Genomic DNA, 22,841 nt, shown 5'->3' on the forward strand with positions numbered 1-22,841 from the left:
TTGTTGTTTATCATCTATATCAATGGTCTACTCTAGATGATAATGTGGTTAACTGGATCGGCAAATTTGAAGATGACACCAAGACTGGGGGTGTAGCGGGCAGTGAAGAAAGTGATCATGGCTTGCAGGGGCATCTAGACCAGCTGGAAAAATAGGACGAAAATTAGCAGATAGAATTTAATGCAGACAAGTGTGAAGTGATGTGCATCAGTAGGAACAACCAGGGTAGATCTTACGCAGTGAACAGTAGGGTACTGAGGAGTGTGGTAGAACAAACAGTTCTGGGAAAACAGATTCATAATTCATTGAAAGTGACGTCACAGGTAGATAGGGTCATAAAGAAAGTGTTTGGCACATTGGCCTTCATAAATTTAAGTATTGAATGCAGGAGATAGAATATTGTGTTGAAGTTGTGTAAGATGTTGGTGAGGCCTAATTTGGAGTATTATGTGCAGTTTTGGTATGGAGGACAGTGGTCCCCATGCAGATCGATGGGAATAAGAAGTTTAAATAGTTTTGGCATGGTCTAGATGGACTGAAAGAACTGTTTCTATGTGGTACTTTTCTATGACTCTATCACTCTATAAGTATATTATCCAAAACAGCTCCAAGATGCAGGGAGACCTTTTGCTAGAGCAAGTAATTAGCAAAACTAACATTATATTATCATTAATTACAAGAGGAATTGAATAGAAATGTAAAATAGATGTGCTACTATAGAGTTGACCATTCATGGGATCATATCTGAAGTTTTGTGTACAATGTATAAGAGGCATTGATTGTGTAGATAGAGGCTTTTTCCCAGGGCTAAAATGGCTAACACAAGAGGGCACAGTATTATGGTGCTTGGAAGTAGGTACAGAGGAGACATTGGGGTAGGTTTTTTATGCAGAGAGTTGTGAGTGCGTGGAATGGGCTGCTGGCAACGGTGGTGGAGGCAGATACGATAGGGTCTTTTAAGAGACTCCTGGATAGGTACATGGAGCTTAGAAAAATAGAGGGCTATGGGGAACCCTAGGTAATTTCTAAGGTATGTACATGTTTGGCACAGCATTGTGGGCCAAAAGGCCTGTATTGTGCTGGTGGTTTTCTATGTTTCTAATGTTGGTCTATTTGATTAGTCAAGCCAATGCATCACAAACTGAGAAGGTTTATAATTAATATTTGGAAAAGGTTGGTTCCTTAATGAGGAAAAGATAGTTTAGTCTAAGTTTGTATTGGCTAGAATTTAAAAAAGTTGAAATATATAATACCTCAAGTGGTCTTGATAGAGTACATGAAGAGAAAATGTTTCTTTATAAGACCATAAGAAATAGGAGCAGGATTAGGCATTTGGCCATCAAGTCTGCTCTTCCAGTTCATCATGGCTGATCCAATTTGCCTAATCCTAATCTCTCCCTTCTCCCTGAATCCCTTCATGTCCTGACCAATCAAGAATCTATCAACCTCTGCCTTAAATATACATAAAGACATGGACTCCATAACTGCCTGTGGCAAAGAATTTCACAGATTCACCACCTTCTGGCTAAAGACATTCTTCCTCATGCCTGTTCTGAAAGGACGCCCTCTATTATGATACTCTCTCCTCTGGTCTTAGGCTCTCCCATCTCCTCTCCACATCAACTCGATCGAGGCCTTTCACCATTCAATAGGTTTAAATGCAATCAACATTCATTCTTCTGAATTCTAGTGAATACAGGCCCAAGGCCATCAAATTCTTTTCATATAACAAGCTGTTCAATCTTGGAATAATTTTTGCAAACGTCCTTTGAACCCTCACTAAATGCTGGTGGAACACAGCAGGCCAGGCAGCATCTATAAGGAGAAGCACTATCGATGTTTCTGGCTGAGACCCTTCGTCAGGACCTGTCCCCCCATTATTATATTTTCTGCCTCGTTTTCTAGTGCTCTATGTCCACTCTCATTTCTCTTTTATTTTTAATATACTTGAAAACACTTTTACTATCCACTTTGATATTATTTGTAGCTTGCTTTCATATTTCATCTTTTCCCTTCTAATAATTTTTTTGCTGTTCTTTTTGGATTTAAAACTTCCCATTTCTCTATCTTCCCACTAATTTTTGCTTTGTTGTATTCCCTTTCTTTTGCTTTTAGAATAGCTTTGACTTCCCTTGTCAGCCATGGTTGTACTATTTTAGCATTTGAGTATTTCTTCATTTCTGGAATACATATGTCCTGCGCCTTCCTCATTTTTCCCAGAAACGCAACTATTACTGCTCTGTCAGCAGCTCCTTCCAATTTACTTTGGCCAACTCCTCTCTCATACCACTGTAATTTCCCTTACTCCTCTGAATACTGCTACATCAGACTTTACTTTCTTCCTACCAAATTTCTAGTTGAACTTAATCATGTTATGATTACTGGTTCTTAAGGGTTTTTTTTACCTTAAGCTCCCTAATTGCATCTGGTTTATTACATAACACACATTGCGGTATAACTAATCTCCAAATGGCTCTAAAAAGCAATCTCTTAGGCATTCAATAAACTCACTGTCTTGCAATCCATTACCAACCTGATTTTCCCAATTGTTAAAATGTTAAAATCTCCCATGACTACCATAACATTGCCATTTTGACTCTCCTTTCATATTTCCTGTTGTAATCTGCGGTTCACCTCCAAGTCACTGTTACTACTGCTACATCGACTCAGGCCTAGTTGGCCAGCGTCGGGCACGATGATGGACTCTCCACTCCTCCCCCTCCCTCATCAGTGTGTTCAGTTAATCTACATTAGCCATTCCACTATCTTCTAGGAGCGTGTGGCGTGTGCCCAGGGTTCATCCTCCCATGCTTGGGCTCCCTTGTGATGACTAGGCTGCCAGGTAGCTCAGGGTGGCGTAGACAGTGCCCCACTAGTTGCAGTCTTCTCGCCTCGATTTTATTAGTGAGTATCAGTAGATCGTCATAGAGCTCGCCGTTTGTCATCTGCTGTTGCCAACTTATGTTAAGAGCCATCTGGAGCATTGGTATATAGCAACCATCTAGTGAATTTCGCATGGTCTTGGTGAGTGTCCACACCTCGCATCCATACGTGAGAATAGATTCTATGCCTGCTATGAAGATCCTCTTTTTGAGCCCTCTGGTCAGGTTTGACCTCCAGATTTCCTTCCTGTCATTCATAGCCCTCACGCCAGCGCCTTCTGTATCTTTATGTCCTTCTCCCAACTCATCCTTCTTGGCCCGAGGTACTTGAAGTCTATGACTTTGATAGACTTAAGTCACTGTTGGGATACCTGTATATAACTGCCATCAACGTCCTTTTACCCTTGAATTTTCTTAACTCAACCCAGAAGGATTCAACATCTTCCGATCCTATGTCACATCCTTCTACTGATATGATGCCATTCAGAGGGGGTCATGTGGTAGAGCCACACCACCCCCTCTGCTTACTTTCTTATCCCTCTGATATAATGTGTAACCTTGGACATTCAGCTCCTAACTACAACCGTCCTTCAGCCACGATTCAGTGATGGCCACAACATCATACCTGGCAATATGTAATAATGCAGCAAGATCATCCACCATATTTCTTATACTATACCTACAACATCTTGAGTACCATATTTGCTATCCTTCCTGATTCTGCATCCCTAATATTTTGCTACTCAGCCTGTTGGCTGCAGCTAAGTCCCATCACCTGCCTGCCCTTCCTGACAGTCTGACTGCACGCTACTTCTTTTACCAAAGTGCATGACTGTAACTTCCCAACATTGTATGAGATCTGCAACTTTTTTGCCCTTCTTCTAAGCTGTCTAATTCCTTCTGTAACCTCTCTACTTCCTCAAAACACCCTGTCCCTCCACTTATCTTCATATCGTCTGCAAACTTTACAACAAAGCCATTAATTCCATCATCCAACTCATTGACATGTAACGTAAAGAGAATCAGTCCCAACACAGACCTTTGTGGAATGCCACTTGTCATCAGCAGCCAACCAGAAAAGGCTCCTTTATTGGCTCTTTTTGCCTCCTGCCAATCAGCCACTGCTTTATCCATGCTAGAATCTTTCCCGTAATACCATGGGCTCATAGCTTGTTAAGCAGCCTCATGTGTGGCTCCTTGTCAACAGCCTTCTGAAAATCCAAGTACACAACTTCAACCAATTCTCCTTTGTCCATCGCACTTGTTGTTTCTTTAAAGAATTCCACAGATTTGTCAGGCAAAATTTTCCCTTGAGGAAACCATGCTGACTATGACCTATTTTATCACCTGCCTCCTAGTACCCTGAGACTTCATCCTTAATAATCGACTCCAACATCTTCCCAACTTCTGAGGACAGATTAACTGGACTATTGTTTCCTTTCTTCTGCCTCTTTCCCTTCTTGAAGAGTGGAGTGACATTCACAATATTCCAATCTTCTGGAATCTAATGATTCTTGAAAGATCATTATTAATGCCTCCACGGTCTCTTCAGCCACCTCTTTCTGAAGCCTGGGATGTACACCATCTAGTAATGATAAGTTCACCCACTTCATGATCCTCGACAACTAGAACTTCAACCATACTGCTAGTGTCTTCCAAATTGAAAACTGAGGCAAAATACTTATTTCAGTTTTTCCACCATTTTCTCGTACCTTGCTACTACCTCTCCAGCATCATTTTCCAGTGGTCCGATATCCACTCTTGCCTCTTTTTTCGTCTTTATGTATCTGTAGGCTAGCTTTCTTTCATATTCCATCCTGATCCTCTTAATAGCATTTTAGCTGCTGCCTTCTGTTGGTTTGTAAAAAATTCTTCCCACTAAGCTTTGCTCTATTACATGCCCTCTCTTTGTCTTTTATGCTGGCTTTGACCTCTCTTGTTAGCCATGGTGGTATCATCTTTCCTTTGCTTGGGACAATCTTCAGCATTGGATCACAGTTTAAAACTGAGGGGTTACTCATTAAAAGAGAAGGTGTGGGAAGATGTTTTCACTCAGATCGTCATGCAGCTTTATATCTTTCTTCCTCAAAGGGCAGTTGAAGCAGAGACATTGAATGTTTTTAATGCAGCAGTAGATTATTAATAAGAAAGAGGATGCAATTTTCCATGGCCAGAAAATACAGAGTTGTATTTCTGATCAGATCATCTGTGATGTTAGTGAAGAGTTGAACAGGCTTGTGTAGCCATGAGGTCCACTCCTGCTCCTTCATATGTTTGTGTATGAAAGCATACATGAACAGGGAAAGAGCATAAAATCTATTAAGGATGCTCTGTGAATACAGATCTGATAGTTGGTCTGAATTCCATTTTGCTGTCCAATTTTCCTAGCTATCCTGTGATCTATCTCAGTCATGAGTATTCCAGACTCATCCTATGCATCGCTTTGTGGAAGAGATTTACAAATTTAACCAATATTTCAGACTGGTCTTAAATATCATAGATATTGATTTTTATTCATTGATACTCATCTCTAAACGTTTATGATATTTCATCTTAATGGAATCAAACTGTGCCAGTAAAATCATGGCCTCATTGTTCATATTTTGTATTGAAGTTTTCATTTATTATCTATGTTAAATATTTATTATAACAGGAAGTACATATTGACATATAACATATCATATATAAAATAATAAAGTATTTTCTATTTTGTATTTTATTGAGATGCCTTACATGCGTAAGATGTTATAGCATAAGGAAATTAAAAAGTGCATGGCTGTTTTTATATTACCATCGCCATCCTTCTGTATAAAAATCATTTCTCCCTTATTGTGAGCCTGTTTACTAAAATGCAAGTACCACTTTGAAGAAGTTAATTATGATTTTATATTCTATGAAAACTGCAATTAATATGTTTTGAAGTTATTTGAGTTTGCAAGTATTGGACCCTTGAGTTCATAATTTGCAAGGCATTAGAGGTAATTAATCCCTATACCCATGATATTGTGATATTTCTGGGACCTGCTGTGTATCAGATAGTTAACTGGGGGTAGATTGTTGCTCATTATTTTCAGTCACACCGTGTAAATCAAACACACATCTGAAAGGCAGTTTTTAACTTGTCAGTCAAAAGAGAACATATTGTAGAAATAATTGCGACTTAACTACAGACTCATAAATTTGTGGATAATTTTAACTTTCCATGTACGTATGTAATTGTGTTTAAAGAAAAATATGATAAAAATCTGTTTAAAATGATGGTTGGAATACTGAGACACAATATTGTGTGATTTCTTCTCATCTTCTCTACTTACTTTATACTTAATGATTGTGAGGCTAATCACAGCTCCAATGCCATATTTAAGGTTGCTGACAACATTACTGTCGTTAGCCAAATCAAAGGTGGCTGCAAACCAGAGGGATATTGAAGATCTGCCTGAGTGTTGGCACAGCAATAATCTCTTACTCAATGTCAGCAAGACCAAGGAGCTGATTATTGACATCAGGAGGAGGAAACTGGAGATCCATGAACCAGTCCTTGTCAGGGAATGAGAGGCAGACAGGATCAGCAAATTTAAATTCCTCAGTTTTATAATTTTAGAAGACCTGTCTTGGGCCCAGCATGCAAGAGCAATTACAAAGAAAGCATGGCAGCACCTCTAATTCCTTAAAAAACTGCGAAGATTTGGCTTGACATCTAAAACTTTGAAAATCCTCTATAGATGTGTGAAGCGGGGGTTATTAACTGGTTGCACCATAACCTGGTATGGAAACACCAACGCCCTTGTGCAAAATCCTTCAAAAGTAGGGGATACAACCTAGTCCATCACTGTAAAGCCCTTCCCACCACTGAGCACATCTACATGGAGCATTGTCACAGGAAAGCAGCATCGGTCATCAGGGAAACCAACAAGCCAGGTCCTACTCTCTTCCCACTGCTGCCATCAGGGCTCACACCACCAGGTTTACAAACAGTTATTCCCTCTCACCCATTAGGCTCTTGAACCAGATGGACAACTTCATTCAATTTCATTTGCCCCATCACTGAACAGTTCCCACAACCTCTGAATTCACCTTGAAAGATCTTGATTCTATATTCTTGATATTTATTGCTTTTTTGTTGTTTTGTATTTGCAGTTTGTTGTCCTTTGCACTTTGGTTATTTGTCCATCCTGGTGGGTGGAATCTTTCATTGATTCTGTTGTGTTATTTGGATTTACTGTGTATGCCCCAGGAAAGCAAAAATCAGGATTGTGTATGGAAACATGTATGTACTTTGATAATACATTTACTTTGAACTTTGAACTTGAACTTCAGTTCTCTCCATCTGATATTTCATATAAGTTTCAACTAAGTGGAACAGGAAGAGCTGCACCGAATGATTATAAAAAATATTAACAAACTTTCTGGATCATCAATTTTCTTTTTCTATTTTTCTTTGCACAAGTTATGGGCCCAGAATGATCTCTGTTACTATTCATTATTTGAATATTGGACAGTTTTTTTGTTGTTGCATTCACAAAAATAGCTGGAGAGGCAACACAGTGTGGCAGTTGGTAGAACTCCAGTTTTCCAGGTTCAGATCTGACCTGTAGTGCTCCCTGTGTGGAGCCTCAACATCCTCCCCGAGTCTAGACAGAATTGCTCCTGATGCTCTGGTATCTTTCCACATCTGACAGACATGTAGGCTGGTAGGTTAATCAGCCATCAGTGCATAGGTGTGTGAGGAAATTTGGAATGAATTGATAGATATGTGGGAAGAATAAAAAAACTCTGCAGGATTATCATTAATGGGTTCTTGTTGGTCACTGCAGACTTGTTGGGCCGGAGGGTCTGTTTCCACACTGTATGAATTGAAGACGTGGTCTCACTGGCTGATAGTCTAGTAGTTATTGTTCATCCCTAATGTCCCTTGAATTAAATGAATTGCTTGATTAGTTTTAGAATTTATATTGCTCTGTTAAGAACCAGAACTGTTTAGGATGATGAATTTCCTTCCATAAAGGATAATGGTGAAACAATATTTTTGTTTTGCAACAGTCTAGTAGTTTCATAGTCACAATTACTAACTCTTCATTTCAGATTTACAGTATTTAATTAATAGGATTATTGAATTTAAATTCCCCAGTTCTCTTGAACTCATGTCTCCTGTTCATTAATATAAGCTTCTGGATTACTGACTCAGTAGCATAATCACAATGATAGAAGAGTGTGACAGAGGATGAGAGAGAGCAGCATGTGAAAAACCTTCTATATGTTCCTATATCTGAAAGTTGAAAGTACTCATTCAGAGGAATTTGATTGGTTAATTCTTGATTGCTACTACACATAATCAAAGACATTTAGTGAGGTCAGGAGAGGTAAAAAATTTATTAATCTGCAAAGTTCCAGTGTTTTTCAGATTACAACCAATTTCTGGATGAAAAATTAGCTTTTCCTCAGTTTTGTTCCACAGTGGCCTTTCTCCATATTAGATAAAAATACACAATTGAATTCTACTTCCCTTTAATAATTATTTTACATTCATTCTATGTGGAATGAGAGTTAATATGCAATAATTTATCATTAGTATGAAATTTCCCAGAACAAGTCTATTTCATATTCTAAGAAGTTATTGTACCTTTATATTGTATTGTTATTGTATTGTCAACAAAATAGAGAGAGTACAGAGAAGATTTACTCGAATGTCACCTGGGTTTCAGCACCTAAGTTACAGGGAAAGATTGAACGAGTTAGGTCTTTATTCTTTGGAGCATAGAAGGTTGAGGGGGGACTTGATAGAGGTATTTAAAATTATGAAGGAAATAGATAGAGTTGACATGGATAGGCTTTTTCCATTGAGAGTAGGGGAGATTCAAACAAGAGGACATGAGTTGAGACTTAGGGGGCAAAAGTTTAAGGGTAACATGAGGGGGAATTTCTTTACTCAGAGAGTGGTAGCTGTGTGGAGTGAGCTTCCAGTAGAAGTGGTAGAGGCAGGTTCAGTATTGTCATTTAAAGCAAAATTGGATAGGTATATGGACAGGAAAGGAATGGAGGGTTGGTTATGGGCTGAGTGCGGGTCAGTAGGATTAGGTGAGAGTAAGCATTCGGCAAGGACTAGAAGGGCTGAGGTGGCCTGTTTCTGTGCTGTAACTGTTATATGGTTACCTTCCATTTTCCCCAGTACAGGTGTCCCCCACTTTACAAAAGTTCGCTTTACGCCACTTCACTTTTACGAAAGACCTACATTAGTACCTGTTTATGTTAAGTGAAAGAAATCCGAAGAGTATTTTCGCTTTTACGAAAAAAGGCGCTCGCTTTAAACTTGTGTTTACCCCAAGAAAGACTACCATGACTGTGAAGCCTTGCACGGGCAGGTGTGTGCGCATGTGTGTACGTGCTGATTTTTTTTCCTACAAATTGGTTTTTGTCTAAATCCCAATTCTGGTAAGTGAAACTACACTGTACGCACATTATTTCTACTTTATATAGGCTGTGTATTTATCATATCATTCCTGCTTTTACTATATGTTAGTGTTATTTTAGGTTTTATGTTCTATTTTGTATGATTTGGTAGGTTATTTTTTGGGTCTGGGAACACTCAAAAATTTTTCCCATATAAATTAATGGTAATTGCTTCTTCACTTTACATCATTTCAGCTTACTCGGCATTTCAGTTTAATAAGAATGCTCTACTTTCGGATAGCAGGGAAACCTTTACAGGAAAATAGGATAGCCAAAAGATAGGGAGAGTGATCAGCAGACTCCTATTTTGAGCAACTTCATCAACAAAGCAACCCCATAGAGAACCCTAGTCTCTGTGGTCTAATCTCATCTTTTTGTTGTTTGTTTATGGGGTGTGGATATTGGCAAAGCTGGCAAAGTATGCATTTATTAGCCCTGTTATATTGTATTCTTAATGTTGTGGCTTTTTGAAAGGGTTGTTAATATAGATCTACAATCCTGGGTCTGCTGATGCTTTATTCCCTTTTACTATTTTTCTTTTTCAATTAATAATCTAATATTCCATAAAGCACTTTACTTTAAAAAGAGCTTATGGAAGTCAATTTGACCTTTTGATCATATTTTTCTGACTTTAATTCTTTTTGGTAATGATAGTAAAATTTGAACTCTTGCTACTCTCTTGACAATTTGTGGAGACAATAACTTTCATAACAATGATAATGGCCTGTCAGTCCAAATATTTATATACTTATTTAGTGGTACAGCACTAAGAAGACTCTTCTGGTCCTTGGAGCCACACTCCTTTAGAGTCAAATTCCAAGTGCCCAAGTTACATAGAACATAGAGACATAGAAATCTACAGCACAATACAGGCCCTTCAGCCCACAATGTTGTGCCAACCATGTAAGCTACTCTAGAAATTGCCTAGAAATTCCCTACCGCATAGTCCTCTATTTTTCTAAGCTCCATGTACCTATCTAAGAGGCTCTTAAAAGACCCTATTGTATCCACCTCCACCAACATCACTGGCCGTGCATTCCATACACCCACCACTCTCTGTGTGAAAAACTTACCTCTGCCATCCCCCTTGCACCTACTTCCAAGCATCTCAATACCATGCCCCCTCATGTTAGCCATTTCAGTCCTGGAAAAAGCTTCTGACTATCCACACGATCAATGCCTCTCATCATCTTAAACATCTCTATCTAGTCACCTTTCATCCTCTGTCGCCGCAAGTAGAAAAAGCCAAGTTTACTCAAACTATTCTCATAAGGCATTCTCTCCAATCCAGGCAACATCCTTGTAAATTTCCTCTGCACTTTCTCTATAGTTTCCACATCCTTCCTGTAGTGAGATGACCAGAACTGAACTCAGTACTCCAAGAGGAGTCTAACTAAGGTCTTATTTAGCTGTAGCATTACCTCATGGCTCTTGAACTCAATCCCATGGTCGATGAACACACCATACACCTTTTTAACAACACTGTCAAACTACACAGCAACCTTGAGTTTCCAGTGGACACGGACCCCAGGATCTCATTGATCCTCCACACTGCCAGAGTTTTACTATTAATATTATATTCTGTCTTTAAATTCCACTTACTGAAATGAACCACTTTACACTTATCTGGATTGAGCTCCATCTGCCATTTCTCAGCCCAGATATACATTTTATTTGTGTCACACCGTAACCTCTTACAACCCTCCAGACTATCCACAGCACCCTCAACCTTTGTGTTATCAGCAAACTTACTAACCCATCCATCTACTTCCTCATCCAGGTCATTTATAAAACCCACAAAGAGGAGGTGTCTCAGAACAGCTCCCCGCAGAACACCACTGGTCACTGACCTCCATGCAGAATATGAACCATCTACAACCACCCTTTGCTTTCTGTGGGTAAGCCAATCTTGGATCCACAAATTATGGTCTCCTTGGATCCCATGCCTCATTACTTTCTGAATGAGCCTCACATGGAGAAACTTATTAAATGCCTTATTGAAATCCATATACACTAGATCCACTGCTCTACCTTCATCAATGTGTTTTGTTACATCTTCAAAGAATTCAATAAGGTTTGTAAGACATGACCTGCCCTTGACAAAGCCACGTTGACTATCCTTAATCAGATTATGTCTCTCCAAATGTTCATAAATCCTGCCTCTCAGGATCTTCTCCAACAATTTGGCCACCGCTGAAGTAAGACTCACTGGACTTTAATTTCCTGGGTTATCTCTACTCCCTGTCTTGAACAAGGAAACAACATTTGCAACCCCCCAGTCCTCTGGTACTTCTGTTGTCCCTATTGATGATGCAAAGATCATCACGAGAGGCTCAGCAATCTTCTGCCTTGCTTCCCACAGTAGCCTGGGGTATATCTCGTCCAGTCCTGGCGACTTATCTAACTTTCAAAAGCTCCAGCACATCCTTTTTGTTAATGTCTATACACTCAGGCATTTCAGTCGCTGTAAGTCATCCACACAATTGCCAAGGTCCTTTTCACTGGAGCAATGTATTTATTTATCTCCACTACCTCCTCCAGCTCCATGTCCATGTCTCCACTCTCACTCCAAATTGTTACACAGAGTGTGCTGATGATTTCGGGCTATACGTACAGCATTATTTAGAAGAAAGGCAAAGAAGTGAATTCAAAACTATGCAAGACTTGATGGAATACTGTTTTTGGATTTTGTATTATAGAACAATGGAAGATCTATGGAAAAATGAAAGCATGGATAAAAGATGTTAGCAGTCGTAATTGAATCAACTTTAGCCTTTGTTGATTAAAGTGTTACATTCTGTAATACCAAAACTAATCGAAAGAACAACACAGGGAACCTGAGGATAAACATGTGGACTCCATTCTTACTTTTAGTGAGGTGCACACATATGATGTAGTGTTACGTACCCCGTAACTGGGTGTCTTACCAGCAAAGATAGAAGTATCCGTTGGAGTCTGGTACTATTTTCAAAACAGTGTTTATTAATAAAAATATACAAATCAATATCAACAATACAAATATACAGATAATACACGTTAGCAATACTAAACCTAAAAGTGTGGGTATAATAATAATCAATAATAAACAAGCTCTAACATTGTCTAGGGGATAATGAATTATCATGGGAAAGTATAAAGTTCAGTTCAGTTCATGTAGGCTGAGGTAGTTGTTGATTCTTTTGTTGTAACTGTTGGAGAGAGAGAGAGAGAGAGAGAGAGAGAGAGAGAGAGAGAGAGAGAGAGCAAACAGTGACAGCTACAGTCATTCAAACCCTTTATTTTCTTGATCCGTTGATGTGTTGTTGTGGCCATTCAGGTATGACCCCTCTGTCCTTTAGCTAGACCGTTCTTCTATGGTGGACTCGTCACCCAGGCAAGGGTGGACACACACACAAGCCCCCATTGGCCTCGCTATAAACACTGTGAGTTAAAATTGACCGATCCTTCGTTCGGTCTCCGATGCCCCACACTTTTCTCGTGGGTTCCAACACTTAAGCAGTGCTCACTAGTGTGTCTCTTGGTGTGTCTGAGGGGTGTCTCCCCAGACCTCACTTTTATCCCTACTCACGGGGTCTCAGGTGTCAATCAGTTTTGAATGGCTTAGCCCATCAAACCAGCCCACTCCGGCTGTCCACTGAGGAATTTTAATGAACAGAATAGTACCAAGTAAACAGCCCTCTCCGGAGCTGTGAGTCTTACAGGAGTCATAATATGGTCTCTCTCCCCCGGTGTTATCTTGCCCTTGTCTGAAGCAAATGTTCCAGTCCCAGTATGTTTTGTTCCATCTCTTTCTCTCTCATCAGCAGCCTGGCAACAGTAATGGTTTGTAATTCTCCCAGGGGAGGGGACATGGGCAACCCTGCACCCTTCTGCCCATCAGAGCTGTTCATCCTTCGTAACAGTAGTGGCATAATAACATATATCATTCAAGTACTTTTACATATCACCCATAATGAAATATGTAAACAACAAAGAGTGCTTAATCAAACAATGTATTTACAATCAAATATTGCTGAAATATTAAATACACAACTCTCCTCTCTCCTTAACTATAAACTCCAACTCAAAGCAGAATATACAGTACATATATTGACAAGGGAAGTCACTCTGCTTGGCTATAAAACAATCGCAGATTCTGAGGCCTCCTCTGTGATGTTTGTAAGAGTTGATTCTGGGATGTCAGGAAGTAGTTCTGACAGTCCTGGTCACCTTTCTTACTTTGCTCTCCTCAACTGATCAATACGTCATCTCCAGATGACATCAGATACGATCTCCGTTGTGTAGGGGAGTAGTCCAGTTCTGTCCTTATCTTTCTCAATACCCACATTTGATCTTCTCTGTAGTCGCTTGATAGGACTGTTTATTCATGAGTGAAATATCGAATCTCTTGTTGAGGAGGCTTCAATTTGGCTCAGCTGTTTGTCCTGTATACTCCTTCTGAGATTGGACTTGAGGAAATCCAACCGTGAGTGCAAGGGACTACACAAGCAAGCTTCACTGGATGATGTAATGTGTGAGTACAATGTCAGCTGTTACAAATTTCTTTGCCTTTTGGAAAGATACCTCACACTGCTTTATCCATTGCCATTTCTTCCCAATATATAGTAAAGAGTTAAAGGGTGGAGCACAGTAACCAGGTTTGACAGGAACCTGTAACAGTAACTGGCAAATCCTAAAAAGTTCTGTAACTGTGACACATCCTTTGACCTTGGTGCATTCACTACTCTTGAATTTTCTCAGCACACTTGTGTAAGTAAGCCTTATGTGTCAATTGTGTGACTACTGTAAGTGATGCTTAGTTTAAGTAATTCACACGTGTTGCATTGTGCTCTGAGCCCATAATTTTCCAGTCTTTTTTAGCACTGTTTTGAGGTTTTGACAATAGACAATAGACAATAGGTGCAGGAGTAGGCCATTTGGCCCTTTGAGCCAGCACCGCTGTTCAATGTGATCATGGCTGATCATCCACAATCCGTACCCCATTCCTGCCTTCTCCCCATATCCCTTGACTCCGCTATCTTTAAGTGCTCTATCTAACTCTTTCTTAAAAGCATCCAGAGAATTGGCCTCCACTGCCTTCTGAGGCAGAGCATTCCATAGATCCACAGAGGTTCCTTGTCATTCTGACCAATAACAATGATGTCATCCAGGTAACACTGCGTGCCTGGGCAGCCTTGCAGCACCTGGTCCATGGCTTTTTGTCAGTGTGCAGGTGTAGATGCTACTCCAAAAATAAGGTTATTATAGAGATAAGGTTCTTTCTGAGTGTCCATGGTGAGAAACACTTCGGACTCTTCTTCCATCTCCATCTGTAGGCAGGCCTCAGCTCAGTCTAGTTCACGGAAGTGTTTGCAAATATATCCTTTATCCTGGACAGAGTGTATTTATGTATTTTCAATACTGGGTCGATGATAACCTTAAAACCAGCACAGATCTTGAGAGACTCATCCTTTTTGGCTACTGGGACCATTAATGTTGCCCACCATTAATGTTTCCACTCTGACGGAAAGAATTCCTTCAGACTCTATATGATTTAGCTCACTAGCTACTTTATCATAGATGGTATAACGAACTGAACATGCTGACTATTGACCACAGGAGGAGGAAATTGGAGGTCCATGAGACAGTTCTCATCAGGGGAATCAGAGGTGGACAGGGTCAACAACTTTAAATTCCTCAATTATTATTTTAGAAGATCCATCCTGGATCCAGCACATGAGTCATTATAAAGAAGGCACAGCAGTGCTTCTATTTTCTTAGAAGTTTGCAAAGACTTGACCTGTCATCTAGAACTTCGATGAACTTCTATAGAAGCACAGTGGACAGTTATGCTGACCAGTTGCCTAACGGCCTTGTATGGAATACAATGTCCTTGTATGGAAATGCCTACAAAAAGCAGTAGATGCAACATAGTCCATCACAGATAAAGCCTTCCACACCATTGAACACATCTACAAGGACCCCTGTCACAGGAATGCAGCATTCATCATCAAGGAATCACCACAATCCAGGCCATGATCTTGTCTCATTGCTGCAATCAGAAAGGAAGTACAGGATCGTTAGATCCCACACAACCAGCTTCAGGATCAGTCATTAGCTCTCAACCATCAGACTGCTGAACCAAAGTGGATAACTTCACTCATGCCAACGCTGAACTGATTCCTCAAACTATAGACTCTGCAATTTACGTTCTCAATATTATTTATGACTTATTTATTTGTTATAATTATTTGTTTTTAAACAATAGACAATAGACAGTAGGTGCAGGAGTAGGCCATTTGGCCCTTCTAGCCAGCACCACCATTCACTGTGATCATGGCTGACCATACACAATCAGTACCCCGTTCCTGCCCTCTCCCCATATCTCTTGACATGGCTATCTACAACAGCTCTATCTAACTCTCTTTTTTTTTTATTTTTGTATTTGCAGAATCTGACTTATTTTGCACTTTAGCTGTTTGTCCATCTTGGGTGTAGTTTTCAGAGCGGGGTGTCCATGAAGAGGAGGAGGGTCCTATCTTCAACCCTCCTCCTCTTCATGGACACCCCGCTCTGGTCTTCTACCTGCTCTAGATCTCTTTATTGCTAATTGCCGACGGGACATCAACCGTTTTGAATTCACCACACCCTGTTCCAATTCCAATCTCACTCCTTCCGAACGCTCTGCTCTCCGCTCCCTCCGCACCAATCCCAACCTCGCTATAAAACCTGCTGATAAGGGGGGAGCTGTTGTTGTCTGGCATACTGACCTCTACCTGGCCAAGGCACAGCGACAACTCTCTGATAACACCTCTTATTTACCCCTTGATCATGATCCCACTAAGGAGCACCAGGCCATTGTCTCCAATACCATCACCAACCTTATCAGCTCTGGGGATCTCCCATCCACTGCCACAAACCTCATAGTTCCCACACCCCGCACTTCCCGTTTCTACCTCCTACCCAAGATCCACAAACCTGCCTGTCCAGGTAGACCTATTGTCTCAGCTTGCTCCTGCCCCACTGAACTCATTTCTGCATACCTTGACACTGTCTTATCCCCCCTTGTTCAATCTCTTCCTACCTATGTTCGTGACACTTCTCATGCTTTGAATTTTTTCAATGATTTTAAGTTCCCTGGCCCCCTCCGTCTTATTTTCACCATGGACGTCCAGTCCCTATATACCTCCATCCTCCACCGAGATGGTCTCCAAGCTCTTCGGTTTGTTTTTGGATTCCAGACCTAACCAATTCCCCTCTACCACCACTCTCCTCCGTCTAGCAGAATTAGTTCTTACTCTCAATAATTTCTCCTTTGGCTCCTCCCACTTCCTCCAAACTAAGGGTGTAGCCATGGGCACCCGTATGGGTCCCAGTTATGCCTGCTTTTTTGTTGGCTTTGTGGAACAGTCCATGTTCCAAGACTATACCAGTATCCATCCCCCTCTTTTCCTTCGCTACATCGATGACTGCATTGGCGCTGCCTCTTGTACGCGTGCTGAGCTCGTTGACTTCATTAACTTTGCCTCCGACTTTCACCCTGCCCTCAAATTTACCTGGTCCATTTCTGACACCTCCCTCCCCTTTCTTGACCTTTCTGTCTCCATCTCTGGAGACGGCCTATCTACTGATATCTACTATAAGCCTACAGACCCTCACAGCTACCTGGACTATTCCTCTTCCCACCCTGTCTCTTGCAAAAAGGCTATCCCCTTCTCACAGTTCCTCCGTCTCCGCTGCATCTGCTCTCAGGATGAGGCTTTTCTTTCCAGGATGAAGGAGATGTCTTCCTTTTTTAAACAAAGGGGCTTCCCTTCGTCCACCATCAACTCTGCTCTCAAACGCATCTCTCCCATTTCCCGCACATCTGCCCTCACCCCATCCACCCGCCACCCCACTCGGGATAGGGTTCCCCTTGTCCTTACCTACCACCCCACCAGCCTCCAGGTCCAACATATAATTCTCTGTAACTTCCGCCACCTCCTACGGGATCCCACTACCAAACACATTTTTCCCTCCCCCCCCCTTTCTGCTTTTCGCAGGGATTGGTCCCTACGCGACTCCCTTGTCCACTCGTCCCCCCCATCCCTTCCCATCGATCTCCCTCCTGGCACTTATCCTTGTAAACGGAACAAGTGCTACACCTGCCCTTACACTTCCTCCCTCACCACCATTCAGGGCCCCAGACAGTCCTTCCAGGTGAGGCGACACTTCACCTGTGAGTCGGCTGGTGTGGTATACTGTGTCCGGTGCTCCCGGTGTGGCCTTTTATATATTGGTGAGACCCGATGCAGACTGGGAGACCGTTTCACGGAACACCTACGCTCGGTCTGCCAGAAAAAGCAGGATCTCCCAGTGGCCACACATTTTAATTCCACGTCCCATTCCCATTCTGATATGTCTATCCATGGCCTCCTCTATTGTCAAAATGAATCCAAACTCAGGTTGGAGGAACAACACCTTATATACCGGCTGGGTAGCCTCCAACCTGATGGCATGAACATTGACTTCTCTAACTTCCGTTAATGCCCCTCCTCCCCTTCTTACCCCATCCCTGACATATTTAGTTGTTTGCCTCTTCTCCATCTCCCTCTGGTGCTCCCCCCTCTCCTTTCTTTCTCCTGAGGCCTCCCGCCCCATGATCCTTTCCCTTCTCCAGCTCTGTATCACTTTCGCCAATCACCTTTCCAGCTCTTAGCTTCACCCCACCCCCTCCGGTCTTCTCCTATCATTTCGCATTTCCCCCTCCCCCACTACTTTCAAATCTCTTACTATCTTTCCTTTCAGTTAGTCCTGATGAAAGGTCTCAGCCTGAAACGTCGACAGCGCTTCTCCCTATAGATGCTGCCTGGCCTGCTGTGTTCTACCAGCATTTTGTGTGCGTTGAAAATGCTGGCATTTGCTAGAGAGGTGGAGAATTTCATGCCAGGGAACCATTCTGTTAAAACATGCCTCATTCCTGGATGCTAACTTTTGTTTTTTCTCATTGCATGAGACTCCTTTGCCACTGGAGAGAAAGAAAATGTATGTTGCTCCCCAATCCTCTTTCAATTGCTTCTCTTTGTGTTTGTTATTTATTTCCTATGGCTTTCAAAATGTATTGTAATCAGCTAAATTGAGTTATGCCAAGGACAAAGGCATGTATTGTAAGTAAAGATAAATCAAGTTCATGTTTAAGTTCAAGTTTGTGTGTGTGTTGTTTGAATTTCCAGCATCTGCAGATTTCCTCGTGTTTGTTCATGTTTAATTGTCGGTCAGCCATACGTATGTATGCAGCAAAACTGTGTTCCTTTGGGGTCGAGGTGCAAAACACAGTACATACTGTCACACACAGGACACAGCACTTATCGTCACAAAATAATATTGGCACAAGTTCCTCATCTCCCGCAGCCACAGACGAAGGCAATGCAGCTTACCTTCCAGGGAGCAAGCCCTAGAGGACAGCACTGACAGTAGAGCCAGTCTGCAGGGGTGAGCTCCCAACCCAGTACTGATTCCAGAACACCCGCCATGCCTCTGGTACCTCCTCCCCTGGGTGGTTGTAACGGGAGATGCTGCTGCACAGAGGCCTGGTCTACACAACAGTTGATGCCACTGTCAGTCTTGCCAATGAACCAATGAGCTGGACTTGCAATATTTTGTATTACCAATATCTATGAGGGTTTTGCAGTTACAGGAAAAACACTGAATAAAACACTTGAACCTTTTGTTGGACCCGGAGGGGCCGCTGCAACCAAGCACACTGTCATGTTACCTGAAGGGGCGGAAGAGTTAACTGGTAAACACAAGAGATTCTGCAGATGTTAGACATCCAGAGTAGCACAAATTAAATGCAGGAAGAACTGTCAGGCAACATCTATGGAGAGTAGTAAATAGTCGACATTTCAGGTCAAGCCCCTTCATCAGGACTGGAAAGGAAGCTGGAAGAAGACAGAAGACAGGTGAGGTAGGGGAAGGGGGACAAGCTGTCAAGTGATAGGTAAAGCCAGGTGAGGAAGAAGGTAGGTGGGTGGAGGAGGGGTGAGAAAGAGAGAAACTACAAGGTGATAAGTAGAAAAGTTAAAGGCTGAAGAAGAAGGAATCTGATAGGAGAGTGGACCATGGTATAAAGGGAAGGAGAATCACACCAGATGGGCAGCTGAGGAAAAGAGAAGGGGTAAGAAGGGCATCAGAATGGGAAAGGAAGCAGAGAGATGGGGGAGGTGGGGAAATTATCCAAAGTGGAGAAATTGATTTTCATGCCATTAGGTTGAAAGTTACCCAGACTGAATATGAGATGTTGCTCCTCCATTCCATGAGTGACCTCACCGTGGCAGTAGAAGAGGCCATGGACTGACATGTCAGAATGGATATGGAAGTAGAATTAAAATGGTTAGCCACTGTGAAATCCTGCGTGTTGTGGATGGAGCGAAGAAGCTTGCCAAATAAATGGTATCTCTTCCCTTAGGAAATAATAGGACAGGAAATAGTTGTGCATGTAGAATCAAATGTTCACTGCTGATATTTCAACCTAAAACTGATATATAGAGCTGAAATTGTAAATAAACAGCACAAATATACATTCATTTCATAGTGAAAAACTCTAACTTGTAGTAACTTCTTGACAATAGTGCTTTAGGCAAAAATATTTTAATTGCATTCCATACTTTTTATTGACATGGAAGTTAGAAGCATCTCCTGAGTCCCTTTTAAAGGTCCAAAACCCTGAAATAGTTATTTTTTTTAAATATTCCTTAAAAGTAATATAATCTAGCTGCATAAAGTTAAAAATAGAATAATAAAGCTATTATCACTACTTTCCCCATCTATGCCCTGGAGAGTAGGAATGTGTTACCTCCCCACTGGGGTGTTGGCATCTGTTCTCTGGCCAATTGGCTACTTATTCATGTGTGAGCCTTAACAGTATATTCTCGGCACTCACAGCTGAGCCTAGTATGTCCGCACTTGACATCAACATAGCACATAACACTCAAGACTGGAAAGCATTGATGCAATTTGCCAAGCTATTTGTGTATTCCTGACAAGTGACTAGTTTATTACTGTAATATAGGGGGTTATTTGGATCCAATAGAACTGGCAATGTGAACTAGCAATTTTTTAGAAAGGCTAATTTGAGAGACCAGTGTTCCTTCTTAGATTTCAGTGATCAAAGGATAACTTACTGTTGGCTAGTTCACGTCTTACTTCAGTCAGCAGTCTCTCAGTAAGTGAAGTCAGTGTAGCAGATCAATGAAGCCTGCAGTGAATGCCCCTCACCTAATTACTGTGGACTCTGATAAATATGGAACACCTTTGTCCTTTAGCTTTAGAGTGGAAGAACTACTCTTTAAGTAGATCAGAGGGTTAGTTTAAGATAAAAATTGATGGCAAGGTGCAAGGTATTACAGTAAATGTTACCACCATCCATTTCCGTTACCAGTGACAACAGATCTTCCTTTTCACCTTTGTAAAAAGGATATAGAAAATTGCACTTGTGGTTTGGTAGTTCTCCAGCTATAATTGTTACAACAATCAATCCCAGCAAGGTAGGATCGGGTACCAGGTGAAATCTCTGAAGCTAACAGCATATTTCAGATTCTGGAGCTTTTAAGCCATTGCAAAATCATTCAGTATCATTCAGTGTCTTAACAAAGAGGAGTAATAGTGCAACATAATTTTGTGTTGAAACAGGAAATTAAAAAACTGAAGAGGAACTGGCTCTACTAGACATTCACTTTCACAGAGAGTGATGCTTTGGCTTCTGCTAAATGTTAATCGTCGATTGATCCAATGAATTCTAGCAGGTGAGAGCTTTTGAAACAATGATGAAAAATTGATTTTGTGCCTAGTGGAAGTGAATTTTATCAACTCTCCCTTATATTATTATTCAGTCTTGTATTGCAATGGTAGCTTGAATTGCTTTGCTTTAAACAAACCTTTTTTATACAGCAAATAATGTCATATATTCTTATAGACCTGCTTTATTCCAAATGATACGAAGGAATTCTATAACAGATGGCTGATGGTAAACATCAAAGATATTATGTCTTTTCAATTCATGTGGCCAAGACATAGACATTATGAGCAAATGAGTTTACTTACCTATTTTTATTTTTAATATTATCATAAATCTCTGGCTTCATGACCATTAACTATGAACGATTTATCTGAGAGCTCCTTTGTATTAGTTCTCATGGGTACTTAAAAGTTTGTGATCCCTTTTCTAAAGCAGTTATTGCGGAACCATAAACTTATAATGCAGATCGAGATGAGATGTTCTTCAAGGAATGGATACACTAATGCATAATTTCAGAAAGCATTAAAACAGCTCTTCTGTTCATTGACTCAAAGATAGTAGTTTGGCCAAGACCAGCAACAAGTCCTAACATAATCAAATTCTGAACAGTGGCATTTAGTTCAGCTCACCATGTACAATATTAAATTAGATACCAATCATTTGTATCAAAGGATCCTTGATTATTTTCTGGTAATTATCAAACTGTGAATTCACAGAATTACAGTAACTCATCCACCAATATAACATGGGTCCTGTCATTTAATAATTGTGTTGCTGCAGAGAGGTCTGGACTAATCATCCAGTGACATGATCTCAGCTTCCACTATACCAGCTTTGGAATCTAAGTTTAAATTGTAATGTGGAGCTTTAGTGTTGCTAATGATGTTAATGAAACTATTTGATGGCTGTAAAAAGCCATTCAATTAATAATGTGCTTCAGGGGAGGCATCTGTCATTCTTACCCACTTTTTCATACATATGAATTTAGACCCCCAATTGAAATAGCCTGGCCAGGCACAACATTTAAAACAAAGAAAAATTAAAAGTGGATGGATAACTTGTCATCAGCTTAGTCATCGAGTTCATACAAAGCAAAGTGACTCTTAGACCAGTTGGCTCCACACAGTTCTCCTGTAAACATCTGGGGAGTCATGTCTATATCGTGTCATCTTTCCCACAGACCATCATGAATCTGACAGAAAATACCCAAAAACATTGTTATTGTACAGTCAACATAGCAGATTTTTTAGCACAATTGCTTGGTATGTTCTAGCAATAGAGACAGTAGTTCAGCTTTATAGAAGTGGGAGGGAATAACCTTGAGTGTGCCCAACATTGTCTTCAGATCTCATGACAACTCAGGGCATCAGGTGAAGCATGGATTAGAAAACCTCTTCCTGATTAAATTGTATTTAAAAGGAAAACATAAAAGTCATCAAGGTACAGAGTTAACACTGCATGAGGACTTCAAGTTCTACTATCACATTGGCTAATTAGTGCTACAAATGAATAAACAGCCCAGATCCTGAATGCAACTGCTAGAAAGCGTTTGAAGCAGGCTGTGAGCAAAACAACGTGAGGGATAACTCTGTCTCCTCACAAATCCGCCTGTTACAGATGTGCTGGTCCATTGAGGGCAACGGCCAGAGTGACCTCCACACACAGTCCTTATGGAAACCAAGTCCCACCAAAGACCAAAGACCTTTGTAACACTATAATTGCATGAAATAGGATCTTGCAGCTCAAAAACAGACATC

The sequence above is a fragment of the Hemitrygon akajei genome, chromosome 9 (assembly GCF_048418815.1).
Source record: "Hemitrygon akajei chromosome 9, sHemAka1.3, whole genome shotgun sequence".
NCBI classification, from domain to species: Eukaryota; Metazoa; Chordata; class Chondrichthyes; order Myliobatiformes; family Dasyatidae; genus Hemitrygon; species Hemitrygon akajei.